Source organism: Gobius niger (assembly GCF_951799975.1).
Source record: "Gobius niger genome assembly, chromosome: 22".
In the NCBI taxonomy this organism is placed as follows: domain Eukaryota; kingdom Metazoa; phylum Chordata; class Actinopteri; order Gobiiformes; family Gobiidae; genus Gobius; species Gobius niger.
This window is the reverse complement of record NC_136873.1, coordinates 2,740,988-2,761,966: the sequence shown is the minus strand read 5'-3', so window position 1 is coordinate 2,761,966 and position 20,979 is coordinate 2,740,988. Positions and strand designations below refer to the sequence as shown.

Genomic DNA, 20,979 nt, shown 5'->3' with positions numbered 1-20,979 from the left:
TTTGTTGAGGCTCCAAAGGTTCTCAATAGGGTTGAGGTCAGGGGAGGAGGGGGTCCACATCATGAGTTTCTCTCCTTTTATGCCCATAGCAGCCAGTGATGCAGAGGTTTTCTTTACAGCAGGACATGGTGCGTTGTCATGATGAAGAGGATTTTGTTCGGGAAAGCACGGCTCTTCTTTTTGTAGCATAGAAGACAGTGGTCAGTCAGAAACTCCATATATTTTTCAAAGGTCATTTTCACACCTTCAGGGAGCCTAAAAGGGCCTAAAGGGGCCGACCAGCTCTCTCACCATGATTCTGGCCCAAAACATGCCCCCTCCTTACTGACGTCACAGCCTTGTTGGGACATTGTGGCCATTCACCAACCATCCACTACTCCATTGATTTGACCATCCAGGGCTACACGGCGCTTATCAGTGAACAAGACTGTTTGAAAATGAGTCCTCATGTATTTCTGAGCCATTGCAGCCGTTTCTGTTCATGAACATTTAATTAACCGTTTAGGGGAGGCCCGGATAGAAGGTTTATGCACAACTGCAGCCTCTGGAGGGTCCTACACCTTGATGTTTGGGAGACTCCAGAGGCACCAGCAGCTTCAAATACCTGTATGCTGCTTTGTAGCATCAGTTCTCCTAATCTGATGAGTTTGTCTGGCAGAAACCGTCCATATTGTGCCTTTATCTGCACAAAACGGAGTGTGCTCTGAATCATCCACAAATCTCTTATCAGTTCGATGATTACACTTAATCTTTCATGAAATATCGAAGGTTTTCATACCTAGACCAAGGCATTCAACTATTTCACGCTTTTCATCAGCAGAGAGACCCTTTTTCTTTCCCATATTGCTTGAAAATGATGATCTGCTTAATAAAGTGGAACACACTTTTCAGCAGTTTTTCCCTTAACTGGACTTAACCTGACAACTAATTATCCCAGGTCTCTGAGATTAATGTCAGTGATTCCTAGAGCCCCAAGACACGATGCCATCCATGAGTTTCATTATTATTGTTTTTTTTTTTACCTTTTTGACACAAAAATCCAATTTGCATAATAATTTGGAACGCAGTGTATAAGGCTGCAGTCAGGACCGGCCCTAGACAATTCGGCGCTCGAGGCAAGATTGAACTCCCCCCTCCAAAAAAAACAAAACAGACAGTTCTGCATTTCTTGACCCAAATAGCATTCTGAAGTTGTCTTTTTAATCACTCTTGAACTATGGAAAAGGTTAGTTTTATAGTGTTATGCTACATTATATTATGATTATTATAATAAAAAAGTTGAAATAAGTTTTTACGTTAAGTCTTTTTGAAATGGTGTCATTTATTTTGAGCGACTGTTCCGTCTGTTTAGAGCAGGGGTGCCCAAACTTTTTGTCTCTGAGGGCCAAAATGAAAATGTGCCTGTGGGCCGCGGGCCAAACACAGCGATTTCAAGCATAAAACACAAATAACTGCAAATAATATTACTTACTTTAATTTTTTTAGGCATACGTGTGCAAATAACAGGCTACATTACAACAAATGCTAACTATGGTAAAAGCCTAGTTGAAGTGCAACATATGCAGCACAAATTTGCAGCAATATAGTGCAGAATGTAAACAACAATAAACCTTGTATCTTCAACCATACAAAATTGCAGCAATATAGTGCAGAATGTAAACAACAATAAACCTTGTATCTTCAACAATAGTAACTACTCAGTGAGAGACATGAAGCTGGTCTTTGGACATTATTAGCCTATTAATGTTAGGTTGCAGCTGGGTCACTGACAAGGTGAGTATGTCATCAAGATGTGAGTCAGTCAGTGTACCTCTGAGTCTGGACTTGTTGAGGGTCATGACACTAAAAGTCTGCTCACAGATGTAAGTGCTACCAAACAGTGAAAGCATCACCTGTGCATGCTTCTTTATCTGTGGGTACCTTTCTAGTGAGACCTGTGTATAAAAATCCTTCAGATTCAGTGACATGAATTTATTCTTTAGCTCAGTATCACACTGAAACTCAATGAGCTCCATCTGAATGTGGTCTGGGACAGAGTCAGGAGTAACATTGAAGGGTTGAGAGAATAGTTCCAGATCATCAGCATTCTTTCTGAAGTCCATAAAACGCACATCAAACTCCCTGTTTAGGTTGCTGTCAAGTCCTGCATATTCAGGCAGCCTCTCCTCCACCAGGTTTACTTCTCTCAGGCTGGGGAAGTGAGCCACGTTCCCTGGGCACAAGTTAACAGCCTAAGTTTTGTCCACAATCATCAGTACATTCACTTACTTAGTAACTCAAATTCACAACAGCAACCACAGTGACTCGCGGCAATACATCTACAATAAACACGCACCGCACCATGAAGACCGCACATAGAAGCGCACAGACAGAAGCTGCGCATACGTAAGTCGAGTTTGAAGACATTTCCAAACATACGATTAAAAGCAAGCGTGTAGTGTACATTTGTATGGCCTACCTGCAGAAAGATGACGAGAGAGTAGTCCCAGCTTCATTTGAAAGGCCTTCACGTGATCAAACAGCTCCGTGATAATCTGCTCTTTGCCTTGAAGCTGAATATTCAACAAGTTGAGCAGGTCCGTGATGTCCACCATGAAACCAACGTCAAAAATCCATCTGTCATCGGTAGGCACTTGAATATCTCCGCCCTTGTTTGCGAGAAACTCCGCGATGGCGTGGCGCAGCTCAAAAAATCTTTTGAGAACTTTCCCTCTGCTCAGCCACCGGACCTCTTGGTGGTACAACACATCGCTGTATTGTGCATCAATCTCTTCTAAAAGGGCTCTGAACTGGCGGTGTGAAAGGGCTTTCGATCGTATGCAGTTTATGATTTTAATGACGTCGCGCACCACATCTCCCAGCCCAATCGATTTGGCGCACAGCTGTTCTTGGTGCAGGATACAGTGGTACTGTGACAGCTTACCTCCACATTGGGCAACCTTCTGAGCAAGCAGTGTGGCAAGGCCTGCCTTTTTGCCAATCATTGCCGGGGCACCGTCCGTCGTTATCCCGACCATTTTCTCCCAACTCAAATTGCACCTGCCCAGTACTCGTTTGACAGCTGCAAATAAGTCCTCACTTTTCGTAGTTCCATGCAGTGTCTCAACTCCAGCCAGCTCTTGCGTGATTTCCATAGAGTCACTCACTCCTCGAACAAATATTAAAAGCTGCGCTGAATCAGAAATGTCCGTGCTCTCATCACACGCCAGTGAAAACGCCGTAAATTCTGACGCTTTGGCTTTGAGTTGTTCCTTAATGTCCTGACTCATGTCTTCAATCCGGCGGGTCACGGTGTTGCGGGAGAGGCTGATTTGAGACAAGGCTCTTACCTGGGACGGGCACATTAATGACGCCGCTGTAGACAGACACTGCTTGACAAAGTCCCCTGTTGAAAAAGATCTTCCAGTCTTAGCGATTAGCGCTGAAATTTCATAGCTGGCTCGTGTCGCGCTGTCCTGTACAGCTGAGGGCCGTGATAGAGTGCTTTGCTGTGAACGGAGTTTAGCTAGCAGCTCACTGGACTTCTTCCTTCGCGCTTCTCCTTCGTACTTAGAAAACGCTGAATGCTTCGTCTCGTAGTGGCGACGTATATTGTACTCCTTTTGTACAGCCACGGACTGACTGCAGATGAGACAGACTGCCTTAGAATCAATGTCTGTGAAGAAGTATTTTTCTTCCCATGCTGTTTTAAAATGCCTTCTATCTGTATGCCACTGCCTATTGCGCTCCATCCTGTTCTGGTTAAACCCGCGAAGGTGACGCTACTGGTAGCTAGGCTCAAATATAAACAGACACACACACACATTTTTTTCTCTTCTGTATCATGGAAATAGAATGCACGACACGAACCCACACAATACATTGATAGAAGATAGCACATAAAATATTAGTTCTAAAAAAAAAAAAAAGAAAATTAATGCGGTGGATCATCAAAAGTGGGTCAACCACTGGCGGGCCAACAAAAATGGGCCGGCGGGCCAAAGTTGGCCCGCGGGCCCCACTTTGGGCACCCCTGGTTTAGAGACAGTCATTATGTTAATCTTAATTTTTATACTTTAGTTTTATTCTTGTATCTGTTATTGATTATGTATTTCCTGCTGTAAACGCTTTGGTGACGCAGATCAAATGGAGACGGATGAACAACAGAAAGATACAGTGATGGTTTTGCTGATTCTGCTCCTTTTATGATACATTACTTTTATGATATTTTACTTTTATGCTATTTTACTTTTCTGATATTTTACTTTTCTGATATTTTACTTTTCTGATACATTACTTTTTTGATACATTACTTTTTTGATATTTTACTTTTATGATATTCTACTTTTATGACATATTACTGTTTTGAGTTGATTGATGTATTAGACAAAAAAAACAATAAAACTGAACAAAACCTCTCCATCCCAGAGTGTTGTCTCTGTTTGATCCCAGTGGCTCTGGTTCGTTTCTCAGATCAGAGATAATAAGTTCAAAAGTAAAACCTTCACATCCTTCAGAAGATCCTGTTCTGTTTGGTTCAGATGTTCAGAAGATCCTGTTCTGTTTGGTTCAGATGTTCAGAAGATCCTGTTCTGTTTGGCTCCTCCTTCTCACGGGGTGTGGGTGCTGATAATGAGATAGTGATAGTGAGAAAATATCCGTAAGGGCCCGATTTACACCTGACTTTATTTATGGGATAAATAAGTTCATATTCCACCAGAAAATGGCTTAAAAGAGATTCTAAAGATTCTATTTTCCCCTTCAGCAAAGCCACGCCCCCTTTTATGACGAGATGTCGTCTGTATCCTATACACCGCGTTCCAAATTATTATGCAAATTGTATTTCAGTGTCAAAAAAGGTAAAAAAAAAAAAAAAAATTCAATGAAACTCATGGATGGTTTTGTGTCTCGGGCTCTTTGAATCACTGACTTTAATCTCAGAGACCTGGGATGATTAGTTTTCAGGTTAAGCCCAGTTAAACCGTCCCAAATGTGAATGACAGAGTGATATAAAGACAGAAAAACACCGCCGCGCCTTCTTTTTTTCCACTTCTCTGTTAAACCAGCGGCACAAACAACTCATTTCATGACCACAGCCCCACACACGAAACAGCACAACTTTATATCACCAAAAGTTCAAGACAACCACCTTTTCCAGCAATATTTCAACCACGAACGGCACTTACCGAGTTTGGAGACTAACTGCTCAGCTTCACCTCGCCGCTAACGGCTAGCCTCTCCCCGCTTTCTCCGCTCGCCTCTCTCTGCTTTCTCCACTTTCTCCGCTTTCTCCTCCGCTATCTCCTCCATCTTGAAGCTGACGCCTGTCTCATTTTCTTATTAAATCCACTGAAATACGTCCCGCTTCTTCATGTCGCCAACTTTTATCTCTACTTGACAGAACTATAGCCAAGTTGAAGGCTTCGTAGTAGCAGTAAGCTAGCACTGCGGTGTTGTGACATTGTTGACACCGTTGACCAATCGGTACACGCACACGTTTTCCCGCGCTCACAAACACAGACCTATAGACACAGACGGCATCTCGTCATAGAAGAGGGCGTGGCCTCGCCGAGGGGGAAAATAGAATCTTTTGGGAAACACAATTTTTCACTCTTTTTAGCCATTTTCTGGTGGAATATGAAGTTATTTATCACATAAATGATGATGCAAAATAATTTGGAACAGTAGATTTTGAGTTTTTTTTTTACTATATTTGTTTTATTTTAAATACTGTTATCACTGGGAGATTTTTTCAACCACATTTAAATGATCCTCTACCAAGGGAGTAACTTCATGTTCAAAGCTGATGGGGACATGCTGTGACGTTGAGGAGGGGAAAGGTGGTCAACCCAATCACCACCCAATGTTTTTTTCTTTTTCTTTCTATGCTACAAATAAAGCCAAAACTGTGTAGATTTTACCTGCAAATTACATTTACAAATTTCAAGTTTGTCTGCTCTGGAAAACACTTAACCAACACAACACATTTAAATGTGAAGAATTATCACAATAGTTAATAGCTGCCTAACTGAACCTCATTTCAAGAGTATGTATAACATTATTTAAACCATGAAGACAGATTCTCCTATACATATACTTGATCTCCCTTTCACTATGAGCCATTTCCCCCTTTCAAGCAATATTTTAGATGATTCATTTCGATGCATGTGCTCTCTCCTAAACACTCAGATTGTATAACAAGCCTCCTCAGCCATCTCCAATACAGCAGCAAAAGAACACCATCTTTGAGGATTTTTGTAACCATATTTTTGCCTGCCCACAGGCCTAAGCATCAAATGTTACTCATCCATACACTTATTTACTCTATTTACTGGGTTTTAGTCTCTCCACGTTAAAATGGAAATCCCTACTATTATTTCTACCACAAACCTGGCTCAGCTGGGATACTGCTGCTGCACCCGTTTCTGTACTCTGCTGAAAAACACAAAACACAAGATCTGTATAATAATGAAATAATAATAATGACACAGCTGATGATGCTGGAGTAGCCAATTTTCAAGTCCCCTCTGTATCGCTGTCCTTATCAGTTTGGACATCCTGACCCTCTGCAAGCTGATAACAGAACTTTGTTCATTTACTAAACAATAAATGTCCTTTTTCTTACACATTGAGCTTTTTTTCCACAACAAATGGCATTTTACCTGTAAAACTGAGCTGTCTTTATTTGAAGACTCGAGCTGAATGCCTTTTGATGCCTAGTAGCGACGAGCCGACATACATGCTTTGTCATTTTGAACTGAAGTTGTCAGTCTGACATAACTGAGACTTACATGTTGTTGTTGGAGGAAATAGCCACGGATATCTTGTTTTTTTTCGGTGGCTATAATGTTCTCATCTCAGTGTGGGAACTGGAGACTAAACATCACGCTAAACTCTATCCATAATGAACACATGAGCCGTCGCTGTAGAGTCGTGAACTTTACTGGGTTCATTCACCGGCACAGAGTGAAAACTGTCAAAAAGGACAGAAAAATAAACAATATTACCAAATATGAAGTGCCTGTAGGCTTTTTAACATGACAATGCATAACTCAATGCAGCTGCAATTAGCATAACTGCGATTAGCATTAGCGTTTTTTAACATCGTTTTTAAGCATAAAGTATACAACATTTTTATGAAATAGAGAGTGATATCCGAACATAAACAACAGATGTATGTATTGCAACAACTTACGACATTGATATGTCAGTCCTGGGTAGAGGATGCGAACAGATTGTGCTGCTGCTTCTCAACCTGATGGCTTCCCTGTCTGTCCTTGTGTTTACCAAAAACAGGAAGTGAAGTAGCTGTGCGTCTAACTAAATGGTCTGACCAGAAACAAACTAAAATTTGCTTAGCCTACCAAAATAAGACATTTTACATTTTTACAAATATTTTATGGACATCACAGTGGCATTTTCTAACGAAAGGTCGATTTTTCGAAAATAGCAAGTAGCTACCCCGCTATTCCGCCGGTACCGTTGTTTTTGAATTTGATTGACACACTCGTTAAGTCACGTAGTTACGTACGCCACACAACCAATCAGATTGCATCTATCCAATCAAGCAACCGATATGCGGGGGCAGCGGGCTTGTCGGGCATTTGCGCACCTTCGAATGGCGTCCGCAAATGTAGAAAATTGGTTCAAAATATTGGTGGGGACTGTCCCTGCCCAGTCAAAGTTGGCGGGGACATGTCCACACCAGTCCTTCAGGGAGTTACGCCCTTGCCTCCATCCAGACACCCACAAGACAGCACCCCAGCAGCCACAGCCAATCACCGCTCCCGAGGCAGAGGCTTCTCCAGAGGAAACTGGAAGAGCAGAAAAATTGTTAAAATAAATAAAAGTACGTAAGTAAAATCGAATAATAGGATAATAAAAAATAAGACCGAGAGGTAAAATACATAAATACAAAATAAATATGAATAACTATTAAATGTCAATTTAATTAATTATAAGGCGCTGATGAATAATAATAAATAGGCCTAACAAAAATAAATATCAATTAAAAGCTAAGCTAAAAAGGTGGGTCTTGAGCCTGCTCTTAAAAACATTTTCATTCTCTGCAGCCCTGAGCTCCTCCTCAGGTGGTTCCAGAGGTGAGGGCCGTAATATTGGCAAGACCATGAGTCTTTCTGTTGACTTTAGGAATAACTAGGAGACCCCTGAGGAGGAGCGAAGGGGCCGTGAAGGTTCATAAGGTAAAAGCAGTTCTGAAAGATAAGAAGGACCAAGACCATCAAGACATTCAAAAACCATTAAAAGAACTTTAAAATCGATCCTGAAACACACAGGGAGCCAATGCAGCGATTCTAAAACGGGTGTAATGTGGTCCCGCCTCCTGGTCTTCGTCAGGACACGAGCCGCTGAATTTTGTAAAAGTTGTAAACCTGAGATCCTCTTTTTGGGAAGACCAGAGAGCAGGGCATTACAGTAGTCGATACGACTGGTGATAAAAGCATGAGCGTCTCCGTGTTGGCCCGAGAGAGAATGGGGCGACTCTGGCTATGTTCTTTAGATGGTAAAAACCTATCTTTGTGATATTCTTAATGTGTGGAATAAAAGTCAGCTCAGAGTCAAAAATCCCGGATTCATAGACAGTGACTGTAGTTTGGGTAAGAGTTTCTCTCTCTGGGCCTCAGGACCGATGACTAAAACTTCAGTTTTGTCCTGGTTAAGCTGGAGAAAGTTTTCTGCCATCCAGCATTTGATTCTAAAATGCAGTTAAAAAGTGCATCCATTGGCCTGGTGTCATCAGGAGACATGGAGATGTATAACTGTGTATCATCAGCATAACTGTGAAAGTTGACTCCATGTCTCCTGATGACATCACCAAGAGGAGCATATACAGATTAAAAAGCACTGGGCCTAAAGTTGAACCCTGGGGCACACCACATGTCATTTTATGGACCTTAGAGGAGAAGGTATCCACACTTACCATGAACGTCCTGTCTGTGAGGTAGCAAGTAGTTAGGATTGATGGTTTCTGACGCAGCTACGCACTCAAACTGGATTGTGCTTTAGATCAGCTGCATAACTGACTCTTTCAACATAACTGTTATCAATAAAAAGTAGATCTATTTTTTTTTTGTCTCACTCCAGTTTCTCCTTGATGCAAATTGAAGTTCTACTTTGAACCTTGTTAAGATCCAACCATGCAAAGTTTGGATGGTTTGCATGGTAGACACTTTTCTTCATTGGTCTTGCACTTCAGATCAGGACTGTAGTTCATCAGTGTCAAAAAGGAATCCTGTTATTTCCCCCAATATGAAAAATTGAAGTTGCATTCAAATTTTGTAAGATATAATTTATGATGCACTATCTTCAATTGTATTAATGTCTGTTTTTTGCCCTTTTAGACAAATGATGCTCTGCTGAGGCTCCTCCACCATGCCTGCCCTGCCCTCGCCAACTGTGGGGGGTTCCAACTCTTGAGAACAAAGGGAACCTCAAGGTCTAAATTTTTAGACCTTATGAATTGCCCCAGTGGCGGCTACACCCCACTTTTCCTGGACCAGTTGGCCTCTATTGGGCAGGCCATGATTTATGTACGTCCCTTGCAAAGAGACATTGACATTGAGGTAGGTCTTTTATTGCTTTCATCAGAGTGGCACATGTGGCAGTAATTTTTTTTATTAATGTTGCACTCCTACTATTCGTGTTTAAAAACAAACTTCTTTGTTGAAGGTTGTGGTTAAAGTGCATTTAACACATTAGACACAATTTTTAACATAGTTAACACAATTACATTTAACATTTTCCTAAAGATTGTTCCCAACTTTCTTGTTGTTTGGCCATTTTGGGGATGTCAATAGTTTCACTTGCTTATTGGACACCGACAGGAAGTGACATAGAAGAAGGTCAACCATTTTAAACTGTGCAATCATGTCACGTCAATGGCAAATGCATGAAATAAACTGCTATGGAAGCTAAATAGGCTATATGCTATAGGCTAAATCAGGGGTCACCAACCTTATTTCAGCTGAGGGCTACTTTAAGAGCATTAAGTTGTTCGAGGGCTACCAGTTAAAAACAAATCCTAAAAACTTAAACGTACACTGTTCACTTATAGGATATTGACCCCATATCATATTAAAATAGCTTTATTTTAAACTCATACTGAGTCACAAGACCCGAAATAACTGTAATTTTAAGAATTAGATTCAAGAAAATGAAGTGTTTTACACTTAAGAAAAAGTCCCAAGGGCTACTGGACATGCCCCAAAGGGCCCCTGGGTGCCCGCGGGCACCACGTTGGTGACCCCTGGGCTAAATGCTATAGGCTATATGCTATAGGCTATTTGCACGCTTCACTTCCGCGTTTGAATTAAGCCAGATAAAGAAGTTCCAGTTCGACGCCGAGCGCTGTTAGTAGATGACGATGGCTGAGTCTCTCGAGTTCACGCGCTGTTTGCTGGAACTTCCTAAACTATCAATCAATGATATACAGCGGATTGTACGTTCATCTAGCTCAACTCCACAGAGCCTTATGGAGAAAGGCTTCAAATTTTATGTTTGTTCGTATATAACCTGCTTTTGAAGGTAAGTCACTTATGCTAATGCTAACTTGTAACTAGCATCACAATTCTGTGATAGAAATACAGCACTTTCTGTTTTAATTTAAGACCTTGTTGTAGCAGGTTGACATACTAAAGTAGGGTAATGTTTCAAATGTTATGTCTGTCATTTCCAGCAGTGGCAGCTATGCCATTAATAAAAGGGGAGTTGGACTATTTGACACCTATAATGTATATACACATTTTTTTCTGTACAACATGTATATTCGAAATTTAGATTTACAACCTACAGACTCCCTCCTGGAACCGCCACCTTAAGGTGGTGGAGGGATTTGAGCACCCGAATGATCCTGGAGCTCTGTTGTCGGGGGCTTCGTGCCCCTTGTAGGGTCTCCCATGGCAAACTGGTCCTAGGTGACGGGTCAGACAAAGAGCGGTTCAGAAGCCCCTTATGAGAGACCAACAGGCCCGGTTAATCGAGAGGCCGTCCTCCCTCCAAATGGACTAGTGTGAAGATGGATGGATGGATGGATGGATGGATGGATGGCACCTACAGACTGACGCATAGGGACCTATTAAGCTCCCTTTAACTCTACTGTTTAGCACAATTCATAAAAAAATATACACCATTGTATTTGAAAACTCATCTTCAACAGTATTCTGTATGTTTCAGTTTACGCTCCGAGATTCTATACCAGTCGTGCTGATCAGGAGTTCCTGCTCTTGTGTAGCTGGGAAGGCAATGTGCAACCATTTAGTTGCCCTCCTGTACCAAACTGCTCATTGCTCTCAGTGTGGGAAGTCAGCTGTGCCACCCGTCCTGTCATGCACTGAAACTGAGCAAAAGTGGCACACACCTCGAACTATGTTTTTTTTTGCATGCAGTATTTGTTGTTCCATAGTACTTGTCATCAGTCACTCTCCATGTACTTTGCAGGGAGTAAAGCCTGGACCTGTGGACCGTATGGTTGTTAAGGCCAAAGCAGGAACTACTAGCGGAATAAGGTATAAGAAAGGACTTGATCTCCCAATGGAGAAATTCACTTGTTACATTGGCTTTCAAGAACATTCAGAGGGTGCAAAGAGTGCGATGTGCAATCAAAGAACAGCATAATGTGAAAACAAGTAGTATTAGAAAGAGGTATCTTATGTACAGTGAATGCTGTGCTGCGCATTTGGTATGAACTATTTTTAGTTCATCCTTTACAACGAGTTTAGCTTTGGGCCTGATAAAAGGTAGAAAAGTGCTATACAAGTTGAGTTCCTTTATTGTTTTTATCAACTATATTGTTATATTTCACTTGTAAATTTAGACCGGTTTTAAATCTGGTGATACTTACAAAAAAGCTGTGTGTTTTATTAAAAAACACAATTCATCAAATTTAATGAACTAAATGTCACACATTAGAAGACGTGATTTTTTTTTTTCGTGTTGAGACTTTAGTAATTTTGAAATAGTTGGTTCAGACAAACACTTTAGTTACTCACTTGTCACCGCTTGATTAGACAACGTTGCAGTAAAAGTAGTACAGTACTGTACAGTATTGTCATTAAAACTGGGGGGAAAAAAATCTTGTGTACTTTGAAATATATAAACAGCAATATTCATTCAGCTTTTTTTAGATCCTCACTCTACAAGGGATACAGTGGTGAGCTGCCAGCCCCGTCCACCCTCAACCCTTCAGCTCACTGGGCTGCATTTGACCCAAGCGTCCTGCCCTTGATCTGCCGCAGGAACAACTCGAGCGACAAACCCCTTGTTGACTCTCAGTTTGGAAAATTGCAGGCTGGCAGTTTTCTCTCCTATCACCATCCTCCTCCATCGTCTCCTCATGTTATGACCACACATCAGGATGCACCGCCTTTTCCAAAACTACCACTGGATGACGACCACATGACATCGACTGACTGTAGTTTTGTACCAACGAGCCAGGAACAGCTTCATCTGCACTCTCTGTGTGTAACATTGTCTCAGTCTCGCCTCATTGAAGCCTCAACCAGAGGTCAAAGTGCAGCACCTGAGTGGCATCTTCTGAGGAAGGAGAGGGTGACTGCATCTCACTTCAGAGAGGGGTGTCATGTGAGAGGAGACTGATCATACAGGGGGTGAGACAAACAGCACACATGAAGAGGGGGCTTGACATGGAAGCAGGAGCTTCAAAAGACTATGCGACCATGAAAAATGTCAACCTCACACAATGTGGGCTGGTTGTGCATCCAGATGCGCCATGGTTGGGGGCATCACCTGATGGGCTGGGGTATGATCCACTTGAGAGGCCAGTGTTCGGCCTGGAGGAAGTGAAGTGTCCCATCGCTCAGAGCTTTGTTGACTGTGCGTACCTTACAGCGCAGCAAGGCCAGCACAAGCTAAAGGAGAGTCACTCCTACTATAGGCCCTTTTCACGCTGATGTCACGAATCCGCCATTATACTTCCGTGCAGTGTATAACGACTTACTGTCCGCGTTACTCTAATGGAATGAGATCGTGTTTTTCAATCTGAAGTGTCACATCTTCAAGAAAATCACCATGGACGTCAAGTGGAAGGTATGTAATCATTGACAACATGTCATATATTGTGTAGGGAGTAGAAATATCACCCAAGAACAGCCGTGTGATGATAGAGAAGTGAGTTTGTCCAGAAGCTCGTAGCCAGTTGTAATGCTAACACATGCTAACATGTGTTAGCATGTGGGCAGGTTTCTTCTGGCGTATTTGCTCACATTATTAATCATCGATAACAAGTTGTCCATTGTGTAGGGAGTAGAAATATCAGCCAATGATCACTGTGTGATGATAGAGAAGTGAGTTTGTCCAGGAGCTCGTAGCCAGTTGTAATGCTAACACATGCTAACATGTGTTAGCATGCTAACATGTGTTAGCATGTAGGCAGGTTTCTTCTGGCGTATTTGCTCACATTATTAATCATCGATAACAAGTTGTCCATTGTGTAGGGAGTAGAAATATCAGCCAATGATCACTGTGTGATGATAGAGAAGTGAGTTTGTCCAGGAGCTCGTAGCCAGTTGTAATGCTAACACATGCTAACATGTGTTAGCATACTAACATGTGTTAGCATGTAGGCAGGTTTCTTCTGGCGTATTTGCTCACATTATTAATCATCGATAACAAGTTGTCCATTGTGTAGGGAGTAGAAATATCAGCCAATGATCACTGTGTGATTATAGAGAAGTGACTTTTTCCAGAAGCTTGCAGCCAGTTGTAATGCTAACACATGCTGATGTGGGAAGGTTTCTTCTGGCGTATTTGCTCACATTAATTAATCTGTGTAAACTGTTGTTTGGTTTCCGAGTTATAGATCTGTAGATGGTGTTGCAATCTGTTCACTTCAAAATATAGGCTATCATAGCTCCAAATGTAATGCAACATTAGCAATATGCTACTGAAGAGTGAGAAACGCTTGACTATAGGTGTTAACATGCCGTCACGTCCGGCAACACAAATGTATTTTATAGACGATAATAGTTCTACGGTGGGTCAAAACAATTTTCACAAACAGAGCATTGCTGCCCTTGTGTGGTAAAAGAGCTGTGATTTAAATAAACAGCTCTTCATGACGGAACAAATCAGCTGTTTGTCCACCATTCACCAAGAAATTGCAAAAATCGAGGAAATAAACAACAATGATCCTGCCTAACAGTTATACATTTGCTTGTTATTAATTATACATTGTATGTGTACATGTGTTATATAGGCGACGCTTAAAATTTACATCTTAAAGAGTAAAGACTACCCACTGTTTTATTTCAATTTATTACTTTGTTGCTCCTTATATCCCACCTAAATCTTCTGTGCTAATTAAAGTTTTTCACTCTGGGCTTTCTTTTTTTGTAGGATGGCCCAGTCATCACGTGACGTCTAACATTTATCCCATTACTTTCCAATATACTGCAGAGTGAGGGGACTGTCAGATGTCACAGGCGCATCCTCTTCAGGTAATATTTCAGTAATTGTGTAACATTATGGATAGAGATCCAAGTCTCACTCGTCTTTGTTGGAGTTGCTCTGTAGCAGACACGGATTGCATTGAATGACTGTGTATAATAAACGCTTGTTTGAAGCTACATAAAATGAAGTTGATGTTCTGTACCAATAGACTTAACTGTATTTTTTTTCAACAGATAACCTTCAACTTAAATGATGTCCCGGTTACTGTGCAGGAAAAGTCCTGTGGGGAAGGCCCCCAAACAGCACACGACAGGTAATGATTGGCAATATGAAGCCTCATGAACGAATGGGGTCATTGTGTCAAATTATTAAAAAACTAAAGCCTCATTTGAATGATTGAAGATTTGAATGTATTAAAATCAACAAAGTAACTTATTTTTCTGAATTTTATCTGAATGCCTCTGTTGAAATATTGTATGTGGAAGCATTTCCATTCACCAAGGCATTGGTCACATAATCTCATGGTTCATGAAGCATGAAGGTTCATTTTGGAAACATTGTTTGAAGCCTTTTTCCTTCTGCCCATCATTGTCAATAGGACCATGGGCTTTAAAAGTGTGCCTGTTCCTTTATCCATAAAGTTTTTCTCTGTAATTCTTATTATTAGCTCTACTGTCAAGTAATATGTATCTGTCATTTTAGGAAACTGCACAAGAGAAGTGGTGGTAAAAAAAATCCACAAATACTACAAAAATATAACTATTTGTACAGAAAATCAACATTTTGTGGACCTTCAAACATACGTATATTATGCAGAGTCATTCACAATAAAGGCCTGCAGCTAAAAATAGGAATGAATGAGACTTGGATCTCTATCCATGCTACATGACTGCTGAAATAGAAACTGAAGATGATGTGCTTCCTTGTTTTTCTTCATGGGCTTATGGCATCTTCCCCTGACAGTCACCTCACTCTGTCTGCACTATATTTGAAACTGATAGGGAAAATGGCCGTAGCAAATGGCTGGAAATAGGCCTCTGTCTCTTTAAGACGCTCCCTGACTCTTTCAGACACGCCCCCTCCACACGCTGTCTGTGGCATCACAACACTGCGCTCATTGTCTCCACAGTATTGAATCTACGATCGGTGCTTTTTAATTTTTATTGTTGGAAAGGAGCTGCTGTTTATCACTTTGTGAACAATGGCCACACAGGATATGATTTGGAGACGAACCTTCCACACCGGACGCTTGGAAGGGGCTCTTGCCTGAAAAATAACTGCTGTTTGGAGGCTTCTCTTTGCATCTGCCATGCCCTATGGATCTCTAACTATACCCCCATGGACGACACCAGGATCTGCAGGAGCCCATACGATTCAAAAGACGGACATTATCTGTGCAGGTGGACAATGGTTTTTCGAGGTTACCCGTTAGCTTGTTATAATCGACTACAGCTCATTGTTGATGAAAAGTCTGCAATAAACCACAAATGTGTAAAGCCAGGCTCACTGTGTGATCATCGTAAAGGCTGCTTCAAGTAGTTGCTGCTTTATTGACGTTATTTGTGCATAATATGCTGCCTGTTTTCAATGAATGTTGTGAAGGTGAAGGTTGTTAGCTTGTCGCGGCTAATAGTGCCTTAGCTCCGGGAGAAAACCACTCGGCTACGACTCACTGTAGATGAAATGTGTGCAATAAACTACACAATCAACAAGCCCGGCTCCGTGTGTGATCATCATAAAGGCTGCTTCAAGCAGTTGCCTGTTTTAGTGACGTTTTCAATGCATAATATGCTGCTTGTATTCAGTGAATTTTCCCGTTAGCTTGTCGCGGCTAGCTTGTTAGCTCCGGGAGAAAGCCACTCGGCTATGACCCATTGTAGATGAAATGTGAGCTATAAACTTCCAAATCAACAAGCCAGGCTCCGTGTGTGATCATTGTTAAACGGTTCTTTATGTGTGTGGTGGTTTTATTGACTTTATGTGTGCAGATTTCTCGTTTTCACGTGATGACACGAGGTTTAGCTTAGCATTAGCTTTCTCCGGAGGCTCTGTGCAACATCAAGGCCCAGCGCAGAACCAGTCACTGAAATAAGCGTTCTTGTCACCGGTTTTAATCCTGGGTGTTTCGGTAACAGAAACACTGATGTGTGTCTTTGTAAAAGTCTCAGAGCTGCTGTAGCTCCGGTTCACAACACATGAAGCTAATCCTCCATGATGACTCTGTTTACATCTTAGGGCTAGACACTGCGGGGAGGGGGTTCTGCTGAGGAGCAGTGGTTGGTTACTCGGCTGGTGGCGAAAGGTCGGAGGCGTCTGCCAGGAGATGGAGGCGTTCCGAGGAGGACTCAGGCGTTTTATCCCTAAAATGGCCGCCATCAGAGTTTTTACAGATTACTCAAAAATACGTGAATGTGCCAAGGCAACACTTCAGGCATGGTTTTAATGAGGGAATGACTTAATAACATGATGTAAAGCTTGAAAAAGTCGATTTTGCATAATACCCCCCCTTTAACAGTAAACAACAATATGAAAAAAACATCATACCTCTTGCCTTCCATGTGGTAATCAACTTTCGGGCCTGAATTGGCCTCAGGACCGTAATGAGGTCAGTTTCCTGTACGTAGCCGAAGTCGTTGGAAGACTCCACTCCCAATGTCTGGAGGGTTTCCTCCAAAATGTCAAGCATTGCATCCGATAGTTCCGGTAGCGTCACGCTGATGGCAGCACGCATTTCATTCTGGGGTTCATCCATTTCTGTAAAAGACAATCATAAAACAAAACAAAAAACACATTTATTTACATTCCATGCACTACAGTTTAGTTTGTTAGTAGTCCATGTTTGAGTGGGACCATTTCATGTTCATCCTTCTTATAGGAAGACAAAGGATAGAAATCGGCCAAGTCAGTGATTTTGATGCATTGCATCTTCGTGGATTTCTTTACAGTGTACATGTGGTACTAAGGGAGGAATGTTGACACACAATGTAACACAACTAGATAAACTGTGTCATTTTGTACAAGAATAAGCTGCAGCTCACCGATCTCCACATCATCACTACTGCCTGTCACAACAAAATGTCCATACTTGTATGTAGTTCCTTTGTACACCATCACTGTGGTAACCTTTGTGTTTGTTTCTGTGAAGCCAAAACTTCTGACAGCATCCTGAATGTTTTCACTGTACAGACATTGGTAAAATGTACCATTATTTATTTGCAAGAACTGATTTTTCTATGGCTGCAAAAAGATAGGCCTGCAGCACGTGGTGTCTTTCAGAGAGCGTGAGGCAAAGGTTCTTGAAGTTCTTCAAGTTTCTTACGCACCTTTTGAAGTAACTGTGCTTACTTTCAAAGCGCAAGGTTCACAGACGGATAAGAGGGCCAAATGTAATGATGAGGCGAGGATAGAGTCGCAAGTAGTGATGTTTAGGTTTCAACCTCTGGGCAGGGAATAAAGATTTTCTTGCATATAGATACTCTTCAATTAGTGTATCCAGATGTGCTACCTGAGCTACGGAGATTTTTTGTACACATATCAATTCGACAATATCCTTGAGCTGCACTGTCAGCTGCCACACATCATCAGTTTCATCAAGCGCTTTATCCCCTATTATAAGAGGAAGCAGTCTCAAAAAGTTCCAGTTTTGGACAGCCTGCCCTGAGAGTTTTGCCCCATTAGGGTTAACTTCACAAGGCTTGGTACTGGCATCAGATCCATTGTATTTGAACTCTTTAATCCGTCTATTCAGCAGCGTGTAAGTCCACCATTTCTTGTTTTTTATGAAATACTTTATAAAAAGAGATAAATCATAAGACACAATCCCTTCAAAAAGATTATGCCCAAGACATGGGGACAAACCTGGCTGACATACATGTTTCAGGCGGTTAAAAATTGACGGGAACTTGACCCCGTCTACCTGAGGGGTATCGACTGTCAAGTGATCAACAGCAGTGTTGTGGTTGTTCACACGCCTCACTTCTCCCCATACATTGGGGTCTTCACCCTGAAACTGAGTGCGAGTTACTAGACAGTAGCGACAGAAATGTTCAGATGTGCTGAAATTTTCTGTAAATCCCCAGATACAGTGTGAGCCCAGATTGTCACCTGCAATACAGTACAATGCTCCTTTGAGAGTGGTCCCTTGTGATGTAGTAATGCCAACATCCTCTAAATCTTTCAAATCTTGAACCAACTTTGCAAATTTGTGAGATCAATAAAGGATTATCTTATCTTAAATACTTTATTCTGGCCAAATGTTTTAAAATCCCTTTCTCTGCACAGAGACACCAGCAACATGTTGTCTGTGTGTGAGCGAATATGATTTTGAAAATTTGCCACAGATAGATAAACAGCCAATATTTTGTGTTTTGACTTTGCAGAACCTAATGGGTTGACAACTTCAAAGGCGTCTTGATACAAAATAAGTTTCAGGAATGATGGGTTTTCAACAAAAAACAAATTGTTTTTGTATAGGTACCCATCAAAGCTATCTGACGGTGGCTCTTTGGGGTCCTCTCCAGAAACACAATGCAACCACAAAGCAACAAGGGACTCAAGACTCTGTTTGATTAGCGCATAATACATGAAGCGTTTAGTCCCATTCTCATCCTCTCCAAGAAACATTTTCACAGGCTCAACATAGTTTTAAATACTCATTTCTGGAATATGTGGTCCTCAATGGTCCACTGTGACATGCAGTAAATAGGTTGGATTTCTTTACAGAATCACAGACCTTGTGGATGTCCTCATCAGATAGCGATGTGTCCTGTTTGAGAAGGGATGAGAGCCTGGCCAATGTGTAAGTCTGTCCCAGGTCATGAATACTACACATTTCTTCAACGATTGCCTGTATTACTGAGGCTGGCAGCAAAAACTGACCCTGCAACTTCACGTAGAAGAGGCAAACATTTTTAAGATAAAGTTCTCAAAGTTGTCAGATACCTCTGTCTCACACTCATTGGGTGGATGAGTCTCTCTGTTAGCATCTACTGGCAATGTTTCCACTTGCTCTTGTGACTGTGTAGAATGAGTGGAACAACACAAAACTCTTTACAGTGCACCGACACATGTACAAGAGAACAGCTTATGCTTACGGGAAATATGAGAAGATAAGAGGACTTTTTGACAAAAACTTGTTCGCAACCGGTCACTGGGCATGTTACACCCTGACCTTCAGCAATGTGATTTTTGAGATGGCGCAGTAAAGATTCAGAGTTATTACATGTCCAATTGCATAGGGACAAGGCGCATTTGAAGGCAGAAATAACAGGCCTGATTTTAGGCGGGGAATAGCCATTGTGCCACCGGTAAAAATGCGCCTTTAAAGCACAATACCTTTTGAATGTGCACTTACAACCGAAACACTTAAATATTCCACGCGGTGCATTACTGTGGAACTGGCAATGAAGCACATACGGATTCAAACTTTCAAAAGATTGGCCACAGAAATTGCAAACACACATTTTACAGCATCATGGAAACGCACACAGGAATCTGTCCTTACTTCAACAATGGTAACGATGAACCGCCAAAATTGGTCACTAGCTCAACTGGGCAACAGCCAGAAAGATTTGATATAAGACAATCCACAACAACGAAAATAATTTCATATAAACGTAAAAAATTGTTATCCTTACCTTACGTAATTTCGCCGTCTCCGCCTCCTCGCTTCAACTCTCCTCCACGTTGTCGTAGCATGCACTAAGCTCAAGCCAAGGGGCCCTACACTTCAGCCTCTCAGAGAAAACGTCTAAAAATCCAAAAGGCGAGTCTGCAGCCGAGTCAGACGAAGCTTTTGCGTTTGACTAATGGCTGCACACCTCGCTCTGAGCTGAGCTGTGCCTCGACTGTGTGCGGCGCGCACACACCCACATCCGTTTCCCGCTCACTCGTACGTTTTATAAAACAGAAAAAAAAAAAAGAGAAATAAATTAATTGATTATCTGAAAACCGCGGAAAACCCGCAGACATACGGCGCGGCTGGAATTTTCAATATTGTTTACTGGTTAACAGAGCCCATGTGCTCCTGCGATGATGAGAAACCGCCCCTATTTCCCCCCTTATTGAAAAAGCAGTTTACAGAGCCTTGGATTTGCCTTCGAAATAGTGATTTTGATCAAGTCAACATTGATTACAGCAAGGCAAAAAAACGCGGACAGTTTTTTTCACCCGCGGAATGGCTTTAAAAACCGCCCAATTCCGCGGTTTAACCGCGGACCTGGCAACCCTGGACCAGTGTGGGGGATGGGGGGTTCATACCAGACTAGAGCAGTGGTTCTCAACCTTTTGGAGCCGCGACCCCCATTATAACACTTAAAGGTGTTTGTGACCCCCCGCTCTGGTCTGGAGAATTCGGAACATTATGGAGATAAGTATTTATATTTATCTAGGTTCGAGAGCCGGACCACACCTCCTATACGCCTCTTCCGCCCGCCGGCCTATTTAAGCCCCCCGACTACTAACCTCGTCCTCTCGTTCGGAGTTTCCGGCCCCACCCTCCCTCCCTTCTACTAATAATTTTTTCTGCTATTTCTACAGATAGGGGACGAGAGCCCGTGAGCTTCCCTATCTGAA

The 20,979-nt window shown here is 41.9% G+C and overlaps 1 protein-coding gene and 1 long non-coding RNA gene across 2 annotated transcripts in view; both read left to right on the top strand.

Annotated features, from left to right (window-relative positions):
• The window catches only part of LOC306981545 (uncharacterized protein), a gene marked incomplete at its 5' end in the record, with an annotated part of 361,177 nt that overhangs the window by 11,155 nt on the left and 329,043 nt on the right, over positions 1–20,979 (top strand). The window lies entirely within an intron of this gene.
• On the top strand, positions 12,914–14,701 carry LOC306981679. Its single transcript, XR_013794126.1, has 3 exons — positions 12,914–13,044; positions 14,353–14,453; positions 14,640–14,701. It is a non-coding gene; the product is annotated as an uncharacterized lncRNA (long non-coding RNA).